The following is a 19,081-nucleotide window of genomic DNA, read 5'->3' as shown; positions in this document are numbered from 1 at the left end:
ATCTTCTTCATGGCAAAGGAGTTTTTACCTGGAATTTAATTCATTAAGGCTGAAAAGTGGGTTATGTGAAAAATGAGCGTTTCAGAGCGAGAGCAGCCTGTTTTTGCACTAAGCTGCATTTCTCTGAAAAAAGGTCTTTTAAACAGGTTTACTAGCCTGAACTGGATGAATTTGGATCTTCTTCATGGCAAAGGAGTTTTTACCTGGAATTTCATTCATTAAAGGTGAAAAGTGGCTTATGTCAAAAATGAGCGTTTCAGAGCGATTGGAGGCTGTTTTAGCGCTGAAAAGTGGCTTATGTGAAAAATGAGCGTTTCAGAGCGAGAGCAGCCTGTTTTTGCACTAAGCTGCATTTCACTGAAAAAAGGTCTTTCAAACAGGTTTACTAGCCTGAACTGGTTGAATTTGGATCTTCTTCATGGCAAAGGAGTTTTTACCTGGAATTTAATTCATTAAGGGTGAAAAGTGGGTTATGTGAAAAATGAGCGTTTCAGAGCGAGAGCAGCCTGTTTTTGCACTGTACAGTCGCCTAAGGCTGAAAAGTGGCTTATGTGAAAAATGAGCGTTTCAGAGCGAGAGGAGGCTGTTTTTGCACTGTACAGTCGCCTATGAGGCTGAAAAGTGGCTTTTGTGAAAAATGAGCGTTTCAGAGCGAGAGCAGCCTGTTTTTGCACTAAGCTGCATTTCACTGAAAAAAGGTCTTTCAAACAGGTTTACTAGCCTGAACTGGTTGAATTTGGATCTTCTTCATGGCAAAGGAGTTTTTACCTGGAATTTCATTCATTAAAGGTGAAAAGTGGCTTATGTCAAAAATGAGCGTTTCAGAGCGATTGGAGGCTGTTTTAGCGCTGAAAAGTGGCTTATGTGAAAAATGAGCGTTTCAGAGCGAGAGCAGCCTGTTTTTGCACTAAGCTGCATTTCACTGAAAAAAGGTCTTTCAAACAGGTTTACTAGCCTGAACTGGTTGAATTTGGATCTTCTTCATGGCAAAGGAGTTTTTACCTGGAATTTCATTCTTTAAGGCTGAAAAGTGGCTTATGTCAAAAATGAGCGTTTCAGAGCGATTGGAGGCTGTTTTAGCGCTGAAAAGTGGCTTATGTGAAAAATGAGCGTTTCAGAGCGAGAGCAGCCTGATTTTGCACTAAGCTGCATTTCACTGAAAAAAGGTCTTTCAAACAGGTTTACTAGCCTGAACTGGTTGAATTTGGATCTTCTTCATGGCAAAGGAGTTTTTACCTGGAATTTCATTCATTAAAGGTGAAAAGTGGCTTATGTCAAAAATGAGCGTTTCAGAGCGATTGGAGGCTGTTTTAGCGCTGAAAAGTGGCTTTTGTGAAAAATGAGCGTTTCAGAGCGAGAGCAGCCTGATTTTGCACTAAGCTGCATTTCACTGAAAAAAGGTCTTTCAAACAGGTTTACTAGCCTGAACTGGTTGAATTTGGATCTTCTTCATGGCAAAGGAGTTTTTACCTGGAATTTTATTCATTAAAGGTGAAAAGTGGCTTATGTGAAAAATGAGCGTTTCAGAGCGATTGGAGGCTGTTTTAGCGCTGAAAAGTGGCTTATGTGAAAAATGAGCGTTTCAGAGCGAGAGCAGCCTGTTTTTGCACTGTACAGTCGCCTAAGGCTGAAAAGTGGCTTATGTGAAAAATGAGCGTTTCAGAGCGAGAGCAGCCTGTTTTTGCACTAAGCTGCATTTCACTGAAAAAAGGTCTTTCAAACAGGTTTACTAGCCTGAACTGGTTGAATTTGGATCTTCTTCATGGCAAAGGAGTTTTTACCTGGAATTTCATTCATTAAAGGTGAAAAGTGGCTTATGTCAAAAATGAGCGTTTCAGAGCGATTGGAGGCTGTTTTAGCACTGTACAGTCGCCTAAGGCTGAAAAGTGGCTTATGTGAAAAATGAGCGTTTCAGAGCGAGAGCAGCCTGTTTTTGCACTAAGCTGCATTTCACTGAAAAAAGGTCTTTCAAACAGGTTTACTAGCCTGAACTGGTTGAATTTGGATCTTCTTCATGGCAAAGGAGTTTTTACCTGGAATTTAATTCATTAAGGGCGAAAAGTGGGTTATGTGAAAAATGAGCGTTTCAGAGCGATTGGAGGCTGTTTTAGCGCTGAAAAGTGGCTTATGTGAAAAATGAGCGTTTCAGAGCGAGAGCAGCCTGATTTTGCACTAAGCTGCATTTCACTGAAAAAAGGTCTTTCAAACAGGTTTACTAGCCTGAACTGGTTGAATTTGGATCTTCTTCATGGCAAAGGAGTTTTTACCTGGAATTTAATTCATTAAAGGTGAAAAGTGGCTTATGTGAAAAATGAGCGTTTCAGAGCGAGAGCAGCCTGTTTTTGCACTAAGCTGCATTTCACTGAAAAAAGGTCTTTCAAACAGGTTTACTAGCCTGAACTGGTTGAATTTGGATCTTCTTCACGGCAAAGGAGTTTTTACCTGGAATTTCATTCATTAAGGGTGAAAAGTGGGTTATGTCAAAAATGAGCGTTTCAGAGCGATAGGAGGCTGTTTTAGCACTGTACAGTCGCCTAAGGCTGAAAAGTGGCTTATGTGAAAAATGAGCGTTTCAGAGCGAGAGGAGGCTGTTTTTGCACTGTACAGTCGCCTATAAGGCTGAAAAGTGGCTTTTGTGAAAAATGAGCGTTTCAGAGCGAGAGCAGCCTGTTTTTGCACTAAGCTGCATTTCACTGAAAAAAGGTCTTTCAAACAGGTTTACTAGCCTGAACTGGTTGAATTTGGATCTTCTTCATGGCAAAGGAGTTTTTACCTGGAATTTAATTCATTAAGGGCGAAAAGTGGGTTATGTGAAAAATGAGCGTTTCAGAGCGAGAGCAGCCTGTTTTTGCACTGTACAGTCGCCTATAAGGCTGAAAAGTGGCTTATGTGAAATATGAGCGTTTCAGAGCGAGAGCAGCCTGTTTTTGCACTAAGCTGCATTTCACTGAAAAAAGGTCTTTCAAACAGGTTTACTAGCCTGAACTGGTTGAATTTGGATCTTCTTCATGGCAAAGGAGTTTTTACCTGGAATTTCATTCTTTAAGGCTGAAAAGTGGCTTATGTCAAAAATGAGCGTTTCAGAGCGATTGGAGGCTGTTTTAGCGCTGAAAAGTGGCTTATGTGAAAAATGAGCGTTTCAGAGCGAGAGCAGCCTGATTTTGCACTAAGCTGCATTTCACTGAAAAAAGGTCTTTCAAACAGGTTTACTAGCCTGAACTGGTTGAATTTGGATCTTCTTCATGGCAAAGGAGTTTTTACCTGGAATTTAATTCATTAAGGCTGAAAAGTGGGTTATGTGAAAAATGAGCGTTTCAGAGCGAGAGCAGCCTGTTTTTGCACTAAGCTGCATTTCACTGAAAAAAGGTCTTTCAACCAGGTTTACTAGCCTGAACTGGATGAATTTGGATCTTCTTCATGGCAAAGGAGTTTTTACCTGGAATTTCATTCATTAAAGGTGAAAAGTGGCTTATGTCAAAAATGAGCGTTTCAGAGCGATTGGAGGCTGTTTTAGCGCTGAAAAGTGGCTTATGTGAAAAATGAGCGTTTCAGAGCGAGAGCAGCCTGTTTTTGCACTAAGCTGCATTTCACTGAAAAAAGGTCTTTCAAACAGGTTTACTAGCCTGAACTGGTTGAATTTGGATCTTCTTCATGGCAAAGGAGTTTTTACCTGGAATAAAAGGTCTTTCAAACAGGTTTACTAGCCTGAACTGGTTGAATTTGGATCTTCTTCATGGCAAAGGAGTTTTTACCTGGAATTTCATTCATTAAAGGTGAAAAGTGGCTTATGTCAAAAATGAGCGTTTCAGAGCGATTGGAGGCTGTTTTAGCACTGTACAGTCGCCTAAGGCTGAAAAGTGGCTTATGTGAAAAATGAGCGTTTCAGAGCGAGAGCAGCCTGTTTTTGCACTAAGCTGCATTTCACTGAAAAAAGGTCTTTCAAACAGGTTTACTAGCCTGAACTGGTTGAATTTGGATCTTCTTCATGGCAAAGGAGTTTTTACCTGGAATTTAATTCATTAAGGGCGAAAAGTGGGTTATGTGAAAAATGAGCGTTTCAGAGCGAGAGCAGCCTGTTTTTGCACTGTACAGTCGCCTATAAGGCTGAAAAGTGGCTTATGTGAAAAATGAGCGTTTCAGAGCGAGAGCAGCCTGTTTTTGCACTAAGCTGCATTTCACTGAAAAAAGGTCTTTCAAACAGGTTTACTAGCCTGAACTGGTTGAATTTGGATCTTCTTCATGGCAAAGGAGTTTTTACCTGGAATTTCATTCTTTAAGGCTGAAAAGTGGCTTATGTCAAAAATGAGCGTTTCAGAGCGATTGGAGGCTGTTTTAGCGCTGAAAAGTGGCTTATGTGAAAAATGAGCGTTTCAGAGCGAGAGCAGCCTGATTTTGCACTAAGCTGCATTTCACTGAAAAAAGGTCTTTCAAACAGGTTTACTAGCCTGAACTGGTTGAATTTGGATCTTCTTCATGGCAAAGGAGTTTTTACCTGGAATTTCATTCATTAAAGGTGAAAAGTGGCTTATGTCAAAAATGAGCGTTTCAGAGCGATTGGAGGCTGTTTTAGCGCTGAAAAGTGGCTTTTGTGAAAAATGAGCGTTTCAGAGCGAGAGCAGCCTGTTTTTGCACTAAGCTGCATTTCACTGAAAAAAGGTCTTTCAAACAGGTTTACTAGCCTGAACTGGTTGAATTTGGATCTTCTTCATGGCAAAGGAGTTTTTACCTGGAATTTCATTCATTAAAGGTGAAAAGTGGCTTATGTCAAAAATGAGCGTTTCAGAGCGATTGGAGGCTGTTTTAGCGCTGAAAAGTGGCTTATGTGAAAAATGAGCGTTTCAGAGCGAGAGCAGCCTGTTTTTGCACTAAGCTGCATTTCACTGAAAAAAGGTCTTTCAAACAGGTTTACTAGCCTGAACTGGTTGAATTTGGATCTTCTTCATGGCAAAGGAGTTTTTACCTGGAATTTCATTCATTAAAGGTGAAAAGTGGCTTATGTCAAAAATGAGCGTTTCAGAGCGATTGGAGGCTGTTTTAGCACTGTACAGTCGCCTAAGGCTGAAAAGTGGCTTATGTGAAAAATGAGCGTTTCAGAGCGAGAGCAGCCTGTTTTTGCACTAAGCTGCATTTCACTGAAAAAAGGTCTTTCAAACAGGTTTACTAGCCTGAACTGGTTGAATTTGGATCTTCTTCATGGCAAAGGAGTTTTTACCTGGAATTTAATTCATTAAGGGCGAAAAGTGGGTTATGTGAAAAATGAGCGTTTCAGAGCGAGAGCAGCCTGTTTTTGCACTGTACAGTCGCCTATAAGGCTGAAAAGTGGCTTATGTGAAAAATGAGCGTTTCAGAGCGATTGGAGGCTGTTTTAGCGCTGAAAAGTGGCTTATGTGAAAAATGAGCGTTTCAGAGCGAGAGCAGCCTGATTTTGCACTAAGCTGCATTTCACTGAAAAAAGGTCTTTCAAACAGGTTTACTAGCCTGAACTGGTTGAATTTGGATCTTCTTCATGGCAAAGGAGTTTTTACCTGGAATTTAATTCATTAAGGCTGAAAAGTGGGTTATGTGAAAAATGAGCGTTTCAGAGCGAGAGCAGCCTGTTTTTGCACTAAGCTGCATTTCTCTGAAAAAAGGTCTTTTAAACAGGTTTACTAGCCTGAACTGGTTGAATTTGGATCTTCTTCATGGCAAAGGAGTTTTTACCTGGAATTTCATTCATTAAAGGTGAAAAGTGGCTTATGTCAAAAATGAGCGTTTCAGAGCGATTGGAGGCTGTTTTAGCGCTGAAAAGTGGGTTATGTGAAAAATGAGCGTTTCAGAGCGAGAGCAGCCTGTTTTTGCACTAAGCTGCATTTCACTGAAAAAAGGTCTTTCAAACAGGTTTACTAGCCTGAACTGGTTGAATTTGGATCTTCTTCATGGCAAAGGAGTTTTTACCTGGAATTTCATTCATTAAAGGTGAAAAGTGGCTTATGTGAAAAATGAGCGTTTCAGAGCGAGAGCAGCCTGTTTTTGCACTAAGCTGCATTTCACTGAAAAAAGGTCTTTCAAACAGGTTTACTAGCCTGAACTGGTTGAATTTGGATCTTCTTCATGGCAAATGAGTTTTTACCTGGAATTTAATTCATTAAGGCTGAAAAGTGGGTTATGTCAAAAATGAGCGTTTCAGAGCGATAGGAGGCTGTTTTAGCACTGTCCAGTCGCCTAAGGCTGAAAAGTGGCTTATGTGAAAAATGAGCGTTTCAGAGCGAGAGCAGCCTGTTTTTGCACTAAGCTGCATTTCACTGAAAAAAGGTCTTTCAAACAGGTTTACTAGCCTGAACTGGTTGAATTTGGATCTTCTTCACGGCAAAGGAGTTTTTACCTGGAATTTCATTCATTAAGGGTGAAAAGTGGGTTATGTCAAAAATGAGCGTTTCAGAGCGATAGGAGGCTGTTTTAGCACTGTACAGTCGCCTAAGGCTGAAAAGTGGCTTATGTGAAAAATGAGCGTTTCAGAGCGAGAGGAGGCTGTTTTTGCACTGTACAGTCGCCTATAAGGCTGAAAAGTGGCTTTTGTGAAAAATGAGCGTTTCAGAGCGAGAGCAGCCTGTTTTTGCACTAAGCTGCATTTCACTGAAAAAAGGTCTTTCAAACAGGTTTACTAGCCTGAACTGGTTGAATTTGGATCTTCTTCATGGCAAAGGAGTTTTTACCTGGAATTTAATTCATTAAGGGCGAAAAGTGGGTTATGTGAAAAATGAGCGTTTCAGAGCGAGAGCAGCCTGTTTTTGCACTGTACAGTCGCCTATAAGGCTGAAAAGTGGCTTATGTGAAATATGAGCGTTTCAGAGCGAGAGCAGCCTGTTTTTGCACTAAGCTGCATTTCACTGAAAAAAGGTCTTTCAAACAGGTTTACTAGCCTGAACTGGTTGAATTTGGATCTTCTTCATGGCAAAGGAGTTTTTACCTGGAATTTCATTCTTTAAGGCTGAAAAGTGGCTTATGTCAAAAATGAGCGTTTCAGAGCGATTGGAGGCTGTTTTAGCGCTGAAAAGTGGCTTATGTGAAAAATGAGCGTTTCAGAGCGAGAGCAGCCTGATTTTGCACTAAGCTGCATTTCACTGAAAAAAGGTCTTTCAAACAGGTTTACTAGCCTGAACTGGTTGAATTTGGATCTTCTTCATGGCAAAGGAGTTTTTACCTGGAATTTAATTCATTAAGGCTGAAAAGTGGGTTATGTGAAAAATGAGCGTTTCAGAGCGAGAGCAGCCTGTTTTTGCACTAAGCTGCATTTCACTGAAAAAAGGTCTTTCAACCAGGTTTACTAGCCTGAACTGGATGAATTTGGATCTTCTTCATGGCAAAGGAGTTTTTACCTGGAATTTCATTCATTAAAGGTGAAAAGTGGCTTATGTCAAAAATGAGCGTTTCAGAGCGATTGGAGGCTGTTTTAGCGCTGAAAAGTGGCTTATGTGAAAAATGAGCGTTTCAGAGCGAGAGCAGCCTGTTTTTGCACTAAGCTGCATTTCACTGAAAAAAGGTCTTTCAAACAGGTTTACTAGCCTGAACTGGTTGAATTTGGATCTTCTTCATGGCAAAGGAGTTTTTACCTGGAATTTCATTCATTAAAGGTGAAAAGTGGCTTATGTCAAAAATGAGCGTTTCAGAGCGATTGGAGGCTGTTTTAGCACTGTACAGTCGCCTAAGGCTGAAAAGTGGCTTATGTGAAAAATGAGCGTTTCAGAGCGAGAGCAGCCTGTTTTTGCACTAAGCTGCATTTCACTGAAAAAAGGTCTTTCAAACAGGTTTACTAGCCTGAACTGGTTGAATTTGGATCTTCTTCATGGCAAAGGAGTTTTTACCTGGAATTTCATTCATTAAAGGTGAAAAGTGGCTTATGTCAAAAATGAGCGTTTCAGAGCGATTGGAGGCTGTTTTTGCACTGTACAGTCGCCTATAAGGCTGAAAAGTGGCTTATGTGAAAAATGAGCGTTTCAGAGCGAGAGCAGCCTGTTTTTGCACTAAGCTGCATTTCACTGAAAAAAGGTCTTTCAAACAGGTTTACTAGCCTGAACTGGTTGAATTTGGATCTTCTTCATGGCAAAGGAGTTTTTACCTGGAATTTAATTCATTAAAGGTGAAAAGTGGCTTATGTCAAAAATGAGCGTTTCAGAGCGATTGGAGGCTGCTTTAGCGCTGAAAAGTGGCTTTTGTGAAAAATGAGCGTTTCAGAGCGAGAGCAGCCTGATTTTGCACTAAGCTGCATTTCACTGAAAAAAGGTCTTTCAAACAGGTTTACTAGCCTGAACTGGTTGAATTTGGATCTTCTTCATGGCAAAGGAGTTTTTACCTGGAATTTCATTCATTAAAGGTGAAAAGTGGCTTATGTCAAAAATGAGCGTTTCAGAGCGATTGGAGGCTGTTTTAGCGCTGAAAAGTGGCTTTTGTGAAAAATGAGCGTTTCAGAGCGAGAGCAGCCTGTTTTTGCACTAAGCTGCATTTCACTGAAAAAAGGTCTTTCAAACAGGTTTACTAGCCTGAACTGGTTGAATTTGGATCTTCTTCATGGCAAAGGAGTTTTTACCTGGAATTTCATTCATTAAAGGTGAAAAGTGGCTTATGTCAAAAATGAGCGTTTCAGAGCGGTTGGAGGCTGTTTTAGCGCTGAAAAGTGGCTTATGTGAAAAATGAGCGTTTCAGAGCGAGAGCAGCCTGTTTTTGCACTAAGCTGCATTTCACTGAAAAAAGGTCTTTCAAACAGGTTTACTAGCCTGAACTGGTTGAATTTGGATCTTCTTCATGGCAAAGGAGTTTTTACCTGGAATTTCATTCATTAAAGGTGAAAAGTGGCTTATGTCAAAAATGAGCGTTTCAGAGCGATTGGAGGCTGTTTTAGCACTGTACAGTCGCCTAAGGCTGAAAAGTGGCTTATGTGAAAAATGAGCGTTTCAGAGCGAGAGCAGCCTGTTTTTGCACTAAGCTGCATTTCACTGAAAAAAGGTCTTTCAAACAGGTTTACTAGCCTGAACTGGTTGAATTTGGATCTTCTTCATGGCAAAGGAGTTTTTACCTGGAATTTCATTCATTAAAGGTGAAAAGTGGCTTATGTCAAAAATGAGCGTTTCAGAGCGATTGGAGGCTGTTTTTGCACTGTACAGTCGCCTATAAGGCTGAAAAGTGGCTTATGTGAAAAATGAGCGTTTCAGAGCGAGAGCAGCCTGTTTTTGCACTAAGCTGCATTTCACTGAAAAAAGGTCTTTCAAACAGGTTTACTAGCCTGAACTGGTTGAATTTGGATCTTCTTCATGGCAAAGGAGTTTTTACCTGGAATTTAATTCATTAAAGGTGAAAAGTGGCTTATGTCAAAAATGAGCGTTTCAGAGCGATTGGAGGCTGCTTTAGCGCTGAAAAGTGGCTTTTGTGAAAAATGAGCGTTTCAGAGCGAGAGCAGCCTGTTTTTGCACTAAGCTGCATTTCACTGAAAAAAGGTCTTTCAAACAGGTTTACTAGCCTGAACTGGTTGAATTTGGATCTTCTTCATGGCAAAGGAGTTTTTACCTGGAATTTAATTCATTAAAGGTGAAAAGTGGCTTATGTGAAAAATGAGCGTTTCAGAGCGAGAGCAGCCTGTTTTTGCACTAAGCTGCATTTCACTGAAAAAAGGTCTTTCAACCAGGTTTACTAGCCTGAACTGGATGAATTTGGATCTTCTTCATGGCAAAGGAGTTTTTACCTGGAATTTCATTCATTAAAGGTGAAAAGTGGCTTATGTCAAAAATGAGCGTTTCAGAGCGATTGGAGGCTGTTTTAGCGCTGAAAAGTGGCTTATGTGAAAAATGAGCGTTTCAGAGCGAGAGCAGCCTGTTTTTGCACTAAGCTGCATTTCACTGAAAAAAGGTCTTTCAAACAGGTTTACTAGCCTGAACTGGTTGAATTTGGATCTTCTTCATGGCAAAGGAGTTTTTACCTGGAATTTCATTCATTAAAGGTGAAAAGTGGCTTATGTGAAAAATGAGCGTTTCAGAGCGATTGGAGGCTGTTTTAGCGCTGAAAAGTGGCTTATGTGAAAAATGAGCGTTTCAGAGCGAGAGGAGGCTGTTTTTGCACTGTACAGTCGCCTATAAGGCTGAAAAGTGGCTTATGTGAAAAATGAGCGTTTCAGAGCGAGAGCAGCCTGTTTTTGCACTAAGCTGCATTTCACTGAAAAAAGGTCTTTCAAACAGGTTTACTAGCCTGAACTGGTTGAATTTGGATCTTCTTCACGGCAAAGGAGTTTTTACCTGGAATTTCATTCATTAAGGGTGAAAAGTGGGTTATGTCAAACATGAGCGTTTCAGAGCGATAGGAGGCTGTTTTAGCACTGTACAGTCGCCTAAGGCTGAAAAGTGGCTTATGTGAAAAATGAGCGTTTCAGAGCGAGAGGAGGCTGTTTTTGCACTGTACAGTCGCCTATAAGGCTGAAAAGTGGCTTTTGTGAAAAATGAGCGTTTCAGAGCGAGAGCAGCCTGTTTTTGCACTAAGCTGCATTTCACTGAAAAAAGGTCTTTCAAACAGGTTTACTAGCCTGAACTGGTTGAATTTGGATCTTCTTCATGGCAAAGGAGTTTTTACCTGGAATTTCATTCATTAAAGGTGAAAAGTGGCTTATGTCAAAAATGAGCGTTTCAGAGCGATTGGAGGCTGTTTTAGCGCTGAAAAGTGGCTTATGTGAAAAATGAGCGTTTCAGAGCGAGAGCAGCCTGTTTTTGCACTAAGCTGCATTTCACTGAAAAAAGGTCTTTCAAACAGGTTTACTAGCCTGAACTGGTTGAATTTGGATCTTCTTCATGGCAAAGGAGTTTTTACCTGGAATTTCATTCATTAAAGGTGAAAAGTGGCTTATGTCAAAAATGAGCGTTTCAGAGCGGTTGGAGGCTGTTTTAGCGCTGAAAAGTGGCTTATGTGAAAAATGAGCGTTTCAGAGCGAGAGCAGCCTGTTTTTGCACTAAGCTGCATTTCACTGAAAAAAGGTCTTTCAAACAGGTTTACTAGCCTGAACTGGTTGAATTTGGATCTTCTTCATGGCAAAGGAGTTTTTACCTGGAATTTCATTCATTAAAGGTGAAAAGTGGCTTATGTCAAAAATGAGCGTTTCAGAGCGATTGGAGGCTGTTTTAGCACTGTACAGTCGCCTAAGGCTGAAAAGTGGCTTATGTGAAAAATGAGCGTTTCAGAGCGAGAGCAGCCTGTTTTTGCACTAAGCTGCATTTCACTGAAAAAAGGTCTTTCAAACAGGTTTACTAGCCTGAACTGGTTGAATTTGGATCTTCTTCATGGCAAAGGAGTTTTTACCTGGAATTTCATTCATTAAAGGTGAAAAGTGGCTTATGTCAAAAATGAGCGTTTCAGAGCGATTGGAGGCTGTTTTTGCACTGTACAGTCGCCTATAAGGCTGAAAAGTGGCTTATGTGAAAAATGAGCGTTTCAGAGCGAGAGCAGCCTGTTTTTGCACTAAGCTGCATTTCACTGAAAAAAGGTCTTTCAAACAGGTTTACTAGCCTGAACTGGTTGAATTTGGATCTTCTTCATGGCAAAGGAGTTTTTACCTGGAATTTAATTCATTAAAGGTGAAAAGTGGCTTATGTCAAAAATGAGCGTTTCAGAGCGATTGGAGGCTGCTTTAGCGCTGAAAAGTGGCTTTTGTGAAAAATGAGCGTTTCAGAGCGAGAGCAGCCTGTTTTTGCACTAAGCTGCATTTCACTGAAAAAAGGTCTTTCAAACAGGTTTACTAGCCTGAACTGGTTGAATTTGGATCTTCTTCATGGCAAAGGAGTTTTTACCTGGAATTTAATTCATTAAAGGTGAAAAGTGGCTTATGTGAAAAATGAGCGTTTCAGAGCGAGAGCAGCCTGTTTTTGCACTAAGCTGCATTTCACTGAAAAAAGGTCTTTCAACCAGGTTTACTAGCCTGAACTGGATGAATTTGGATCTTCTTCATGGCAAAGGAGTTTTTACCTGGAATTTCATTCATTAAAGGTGAAAAGTGGCTTATGTCAAAAATGAGCGTTTCAGAGCGATTGGAGGCTGTTTTAGCGCTGAAAAGTGGCTTATGTGAAAAATGAGCGTTTCAGAGCGAGAGCAGCCTGTTTTTGCACTAAGCTGCATTTCACTGAAAAAAGGTCTTTCAAACAGGTTTACTAGCCTGAACTGGTTGAATTTGGATCTTCTTCATGGCAAAGGAGTTTTTACCTGGAATTTCATTCATTAAAGGTGAAAAGTGGCTTATGTGAAAAATGAGCGTTTCAGAGCGATTGGAGGCTGTTTTAGCGCTGAAAAGTGGCTTATGTGAAAAATGAGCGTTTCAGAGCGAGAGGAGGCTGTTTTTGCACTGTACAGTCGCCTATAAGGCTGAAAAGTGGCTTATGTGAAAAATGAGCGTTTCAGAGCGAGAGCAGCCTGTTTTTGCACTAAGCTGCATTTCACTGAAAAAAGGTCTTTCAAACAGGTTTACTAGCCTGAACTGGTTGAATTTGGATCTTCTTCACGGCAAAGGAGTTTTTACCTGGAATTTCATTCATTAAGGGTGAAAAGTGGGTTATGTCAAACATGAGCGTTTCAGAGCGATAGGAGGCTGTTTTAGCACTGTACAGTCGCCTAAGGCTGAAAAGTGGCTTATGTGAAAAATGAGCGTTTCAGAGCGAGAGGAGGCTGTTTTTGCACTGTACAGTCGCCTATAAGGCTGAAAAGTGGCTTTTGTGAAAAATGAGCGTTTCAGAGCGAGAGCAGCCTGTTTTTGCACTAAGCTGCATTTCACTGAAAAAAGGTCTTTCAAACAGGTTTACTAGCCTGAACTGGTTGAATTTGGATCTTCTTCATGGCAAAGGAGTTTTTACCTGGAATTTCATTCATTAAAGGTGAAAAGTGGCTTATGTCAAAAATGAGCGTTTCAGAGCGATTGGAGGCTGTTTTAGCGCTGAAAAGTGGCTTATGTGAAAAATGAGCGTTTCAGAGCGAGAGCAGCCTGTTTTTGCACTAAGCTGCATTTCACTGAAAAAAGGTCTTTCAAACAGGTTTACTAGCCTGAACTGGTTGAATTTGGATCTTCTTCATGGCAAAGGAGTTTTTACCTGGAATTTCATTCATTAAAGGTGAAAAGTGGCTTATGTCAAAAATGAACGTTTCAGAGCGATTGGAGGCTGTTTTAGCACTGTACAGTCGCCTAAGGCTGAAAAGTGGCTTATGTGAAAAATGAGCGTTTCAGAGCGAGAGCAGCCTGTTTTTGCACTGTACAGTCGCCTATAAGGCTGAAAAGTGGCTTATGTGAAAAATGAGCGTTTCAGAGCGAGAGCAGCCTGTTTTTGCACTAAGCTGCATTTCACTGAAAAAAGGTCTTTCAAACAGGTTTACTAGCCTGAACTGGTTGAATTTGGATCTTCTTCATGGCAAAGGAGTTTTTACCTGGAATTTCATTCTTTAAGGCTGAAAAGTGGCTTATGTCAAAAATGAGCGTTTCAGAGCGATTGGAGGCTGTTTTAGCGCTGAAAAGTGGCTTATGTGAAAAATGAGCGTTTCAGAGCGAGAGCAGCCTGATTTTGCACTAAGCTGCATTTCACTGAAAAAAGGTCTTTCAAACAGGTTTACTAGCCTGAACTGGTTGAATTTGGATCTTCTTCATGGCAAAGGAGTTTTTACCTGGAATTTCATTCATTAAAGGTGAAAAGTGGCTTATGTCAAAAATGAGCGTTTCAGAGCGATTGGAGGCTGTTTTAGCGCTGAAAAGTGGCTTTTGTGAAAAATGAGCGTTTCAGAGCGAGAGCAGCCTGTTTTTGCACTAAGCTGCATTTCACTGAAAAAAGGTCTTTCAAACAGGTTTACTAGCCTGAACTGGTTGAATTTGGATCTTCTTCATGGCAAAGGAGTTTTTACCTGGAATTTCATTCATTATAGGTGAAAAGTGGCTTATGTCAAAAATGAGCGTTTCAGAGCGATTGGAGGCTGTTTTAGCGCTGAAAAGTGGCTTATGTGAAAAATGAGCGTTTCAGAGCGAGAGCAGCCTGTTTTTGCACTAAGCTGCATTTCACTGAAAAAAGGTCTTTCAAACAGGTTTACTAGCCTGAACTGGTTGAATTTGGATCTTCTTCATGGCAAAGGAGTTTTTACCTGGAATTTCATTCATTAAAGGTGAAAAGTGGCTTATGTGAAAAATGAGCGTTTCAGAGCGAGAGGAGGCTGTTTTTGCACTGTACAGTCGCCTATAAGGCTGAAAAGTGGCTTTTGTAAAAAATGAGCGTTTCAGAGCGAGAGCAGCCTGTTTTTGCACTAAGCTGCATTTCACTGAAAAAAGGTCTTTCAAACAGGTTTACTAGCCTGAACTGGTTGAATTTGGATCTTCTTCATGGCAAAGGAGTTTTTACCTGGAATTTAATTCATTAAGTGCGAAAAGTGGGTTATGTGAAAAATGAGCGTTTCAGAGCGAGAGCAGCCTGTTTTTGCACTGTACAGTCGCCTATAAGGCTGAAAAGTGGCTTATGTGAAAAATGAGCGTTTCAGAGCGAGAGCAGCCTGTTTTTGCACTAAGCTGCATTTCACTGAAAAAAGGTCTTTCAAACAGGTTTACTAGCCTGAACTGGTTGAATTTGGATCTTCTTCATGGCAAAGGAGTTTTTACCTGGAATTTCATTCTTTAAGGCTGAAAAGTGGCTTATGTCAAAAATGAGCGTTTCAGAGCGATTGGAGGCTGTTTTAGCGCTGAAAAGTGGCTTATGTGAAAAATGAGCGTTTCAGAGCGAGAGCAGCCTGTTTTTGCACTGTACAGTCGCCTATAAGGCTGAAAAGTGGCTTTTGTGAAAAATGAGCGTTTCAGAGCGAGAGCAGCCTGTTTTTGCACTAAGCTGCATTTCACTGAAAAAAGGTCTTTCAAACAGGTTTACTAGGCTGAACTGGTTGAATTTGGATCTTCTTCATGGCAAAGGAGTTTTTACCTGGAATTTCATTCTTTAAGGCTGAAAAGTGGCTTATGTCAAAAATGAGCGTTTCAGAGCGATTGGAGGCTGTTTTAGCGCTGAAAAGTGGCTTATGTGAAAAATGAGCGTTTCAGAGCGAGAGCAGCCTGTTTTTGCACTAAGCTGCATTTCACTGAAAAAAGGTCTTTCAAACAGGTTTACTAGCCTGAACTGGTTGAATTTGGATCTTCTTCATGGCAAAGGAGTTTTTACCTGGAATTTCATTCATTAAAGGTGAAAAGTGGCTTATGTCAAAAATGAGCGTTTCAGAGCGATAGGAGGCTGTTTTAGCACTGTACAGTCGCCTAAGGCTGAAAAGTGGCTTATGTGAAAAATGAGCGTTTCAGAGCGAGAGCAGCCTGTTTTTGCACTAAGCTGCATTTCACTGAAAAAAGGTCTTTCAAACAGGTTTACTAGCCTGAACTGGTTGAATTTGGATCTTCTTCATGGCAAAGGAGTTTTTACCTGGAATTTCATTCATTAAAGGTGAAAAGTGGCTTATGTCAAAAATGAGCGTTTCAGAGCGATTGGAGGCTGTTTTTGCACTGTACAGTCGCCTATAAGGCTGAAAAGTGGCTTATGTGAAAAATGAGCGTTTCAGAGCGAGAGCAGCCTGTTTTTGCACTAAGCTGCATTTCACTGAAAAAAGGTCTTTCAAACAGGTTTACTAGCCTGAACTGGTTGAATTTGGATCTTCTTCATGGCAAAGGAGTTTTTACCTGGAATTTCATTCATTAAAGGTGAAAAGTGGCTTATGTGAAAAATGAGCGTTTCAGAGCGATTGGAGGCTGTTTTAGCGCTGAAAAGTGGCTTATGTGAAAAATGAGCGTTTCAGAGCGAGAGCAGCCTGTTTTTGCACTAAGCTGCATTTCACTGAAAAAAGGTCTTTCAAACAGGTTTACTAGCCTGAACTGGTTGAATTTGGATCTTCTTCATGGCAAATGAGTTTTTACCTGGAATTTAATTCATTAAGGCTGAAAAGTGGGTTATGTCAAAAATGAGCGTTTCAGAGCGATAGGAGGCTGTTTTAGCACTGTCCAGTCGCCTAAGGCTGAAAAGTGGCTTATGTGAAAAATGAGCGTTTCAGAGCGAGAGCAGCCTGTTTTTGCACTAAGCTGCATTTCACTGAAAAAAGGTCTTTCAAACAGGTTTACTAGCCTGAACTGGTTGAATTTGGATCTTCTTCATGGCAAAGGAGTTTTTACCTGGAATTTCATTCATTAAAGGTGAAAAGTGGCTTATGTCAAAAATGAGCGTTTCAGAGCGATTGGAGGCTGTTTTAGCGCTGAAAAGTGGCTTATGTGAAAAATGAGCGTTTCAGAGCGAGAGCAGCCTGTTTTTGCACTAAGCTGCATTTCACTGAAAAAAGGTCTTTCAAACAGGTTTACTAGCCTGAACTGGTTGAATTTGGATCTTCTTCATGGCAAAGGAGTTTTTACCTGGAATTTCATTCATTAAAGGTGAAAAGTGGCTTATGTCAAAAATGAGCGTTTCAGAGCGATTGGAGGCTGTTTTAGCGCTGAAAAGTGGCTTATGTGAAAAATGAGCGTTTCAGAGCGAGAGCAGCCTGTTTTTGCACTAAGCTGCATTTCACTGAAAAAAGGTCTTTCAAACAGGTTTACTAGCCTGAACTGGTTGAATTTGGATCTTCTTCATGGCAAAGGAGTTTTTACCTGGAATTTCATTCATTAAAGGTGAAAAGTGGCTTATGTCAAAAATGAGCGTTTCAGAGCGATTGGAGGCTGTTTTAGCACTGTACAGTCGCCTAAGGCTGAAAAGTGGCTTATGTGAAAAATGAGCGTTTCAGAGCGAGAGCAGCCTGTTTTTGCACTAAGCTGCATTTCACTGAAAAAAGGTCTTTCGAACAGGTTTACTAGCCTGAACTGGTTGAATTTGGATCTTCTTCATGGCAAAGGAGTTTTTACCTGGAATTTCATTCATTAAAGGTGAAAAGTGGCTTATGTCAAAAATGAGCGTTTCAGAGCGATTGGAGGCTGTTTTTGCACTGTACAGTCGCCTATAAGGCTGAAAAGTGGCTTATGTGAAAAATGAGCGTTTCAGAGCGAGAGCAGCCTGTTTTTGCACTAAGCTGCATTTCACTGAAAAAAGGTCTTTCAAACAGGTTTACTAGCCTGAACTGGTTGAATTTGGATCTTCTTCATGGCAAAGGAGTTTTTACCTGGAATTTCATTCATTAAGGCTGAAAAGTGGCTTATGTCAAAAATGAGCGTTTCAGAGCGATTGGAGGCTGTTTTAGCGCTGAAAAGTGGCTTATGTGAAAAATGAGCGTTTCAGAGCGAGAGCAGCCTGTTTTTGCACTGTACAGTCGCCTATAAGGCTGAAAAGTGGCTTTTGTGAAAAATGAGCGTTTCAGAGCGAGAGCAGCCTGTTTTTGCACTAAGCTGCATTTCACTGAAAAAAGGTCTTTCAAACAGGTTTACTAGCCTGAACTGGTTGAATTTGGATCTTCTTCATGGCAAAGGAGTTTTTACCTGGAATTTCATTCTTTAAGGCTGAAAAGTGGCTTATGTCAAAAATGAGCGTTTCAGAGCGATTGGAGGCTGTTTTAGCGCTGAAAAGTGGCTTATGTGAAAAATGAGCGTTTCAGAGCGAGAGCAGCCTGATTTTGCACTAAGCTGCATTTCACTGAAAAAAGGTCTTTCAAACAGGTTTACTAGCCTGAACTGGTTGAATTTGGATCTTCTTCATGGCAAAGGAGTTTTTACCTGGAATTTCATTCATTAAAGGTGAAAAGTGGCTTATGTCAAAAATGAGCGTTTCAGAGCGATTGGAGGCTGTTTTAGCACTGTACAGTCGCCTAAGGCTGAAAAGTGGCTTATGTGAAAAATGAGCGTTTCAGAGCGAGAGCAGCCTGTTTTTGCACTAAGCTGCATTTCACTGAAAAAAGGTCTTTCAAACAGGTTTACTAGCCTGAACTGGTTGAATTTGGATCTTCTTCATGGCAAAGGAGTTTTTACCTGGAATTTCATTCATTAAAGGTGAAAAGTGGCTTATGTCAAAAATGAGCGTTTCAGAGCGATTGGAGGCTGTTTTAGCACTGTACAGTCGCCTAAGGCTGAAAAGTGGCTTATGTGAAAAATGAGCGTTTCAGAGCGAGAGCAGCCTGTTTTTGCACTAAGCTGCATTTCACTGAAAAAAGGTCTTTCGAACAGGTTTACTAGCCTGAACTGGTTGAATTTGGATCTTCTTCATGGCAAAGGAGTTTTTACCTGGAATTTCATTCATTAAAGGTGAAAAGTGGCTTATGTCAAAAATGAGCGTTTCAGAGCGATTGGAGGCTGTTTTTGCACTGTACAGTCGCCTATAAGGCTGAAAAGTGGCTTATGTGAAAAATGAGCGTTTCAGAGCGAGAGCAGCCTGTTTTTGCACTAAGCTGCATTTCACTGAAAAAAGGTCTTTCAAACAGGTTTACTAGCCTGAACTGGTTGAATTTGGATCTTCTTCATGGCAAAGGAGTTTTTACCTGGAATTTCATTCATTAAAGGTGAAAAGTGGCTTATGTGAAAAATGAGCGTTTCAGAGCGATTGGAGGCTGTTTTAGCGCTGAAAAGTGGCTTATGTGAAAAATGAGCGTTTCAGAGCGAGAGCAGCCTGTTTTTGCACTAAGCTGCATTTCACTGAAAAAAGGTCTTTCAAACAGGTTTACTAGCCTGAACTGGTTGAATTTGGATCTTCTTCATGGCAAATGAGTTTTTACCTGGAATTTAATTCATTAAGGCTGAAAAGTGGGTTATGTCAAAAATGAGCGTTTCAGAGCGATAGGAGGCTGTTTTAGCACTGTCCAGTCGCCTAAGGCTGAAAAGTGGCTTATGTGAAAAATGAGCGTTTCAGAGCGAGAGCAGCCTGTTTTTGCACTAAGCTGCATTTCACTGAAAAAAGGTCTTTCAAACAGGTTTACTAGCCTGAACTGGTTGAATTTGGATCTTCTTCATGGCAAAGGAGTTTTTACCTGGAATTTCATTCATTAAAGGTGAAAAGTGGCTTATGTCAAAAATGAGCGTTTCAGAGCGATTGGAGGCTGTTTTAGCGCTGAAAAGTGGCTTATGTGAAAAATGAGCGTTTCAGAGCGAGAGCAGCCTGTTTTTGCACTAAGCTGCATT

This window comes from Pagrus pagrus (genome assembly GCF_965226575.1).
Source record: "Pagrus pagrus genome assembly, contig: HAP1_SCAFFOLD_29, whole genome shotgun sequence".
NCBI lineage: Eukaryota > Metazoa > Chordata > Actinopteri > Spariformes > Sparidae > Pagrus > Pagrus pagrus.
Note: the sequence above shows the minus strand (reverse complement) of the source record.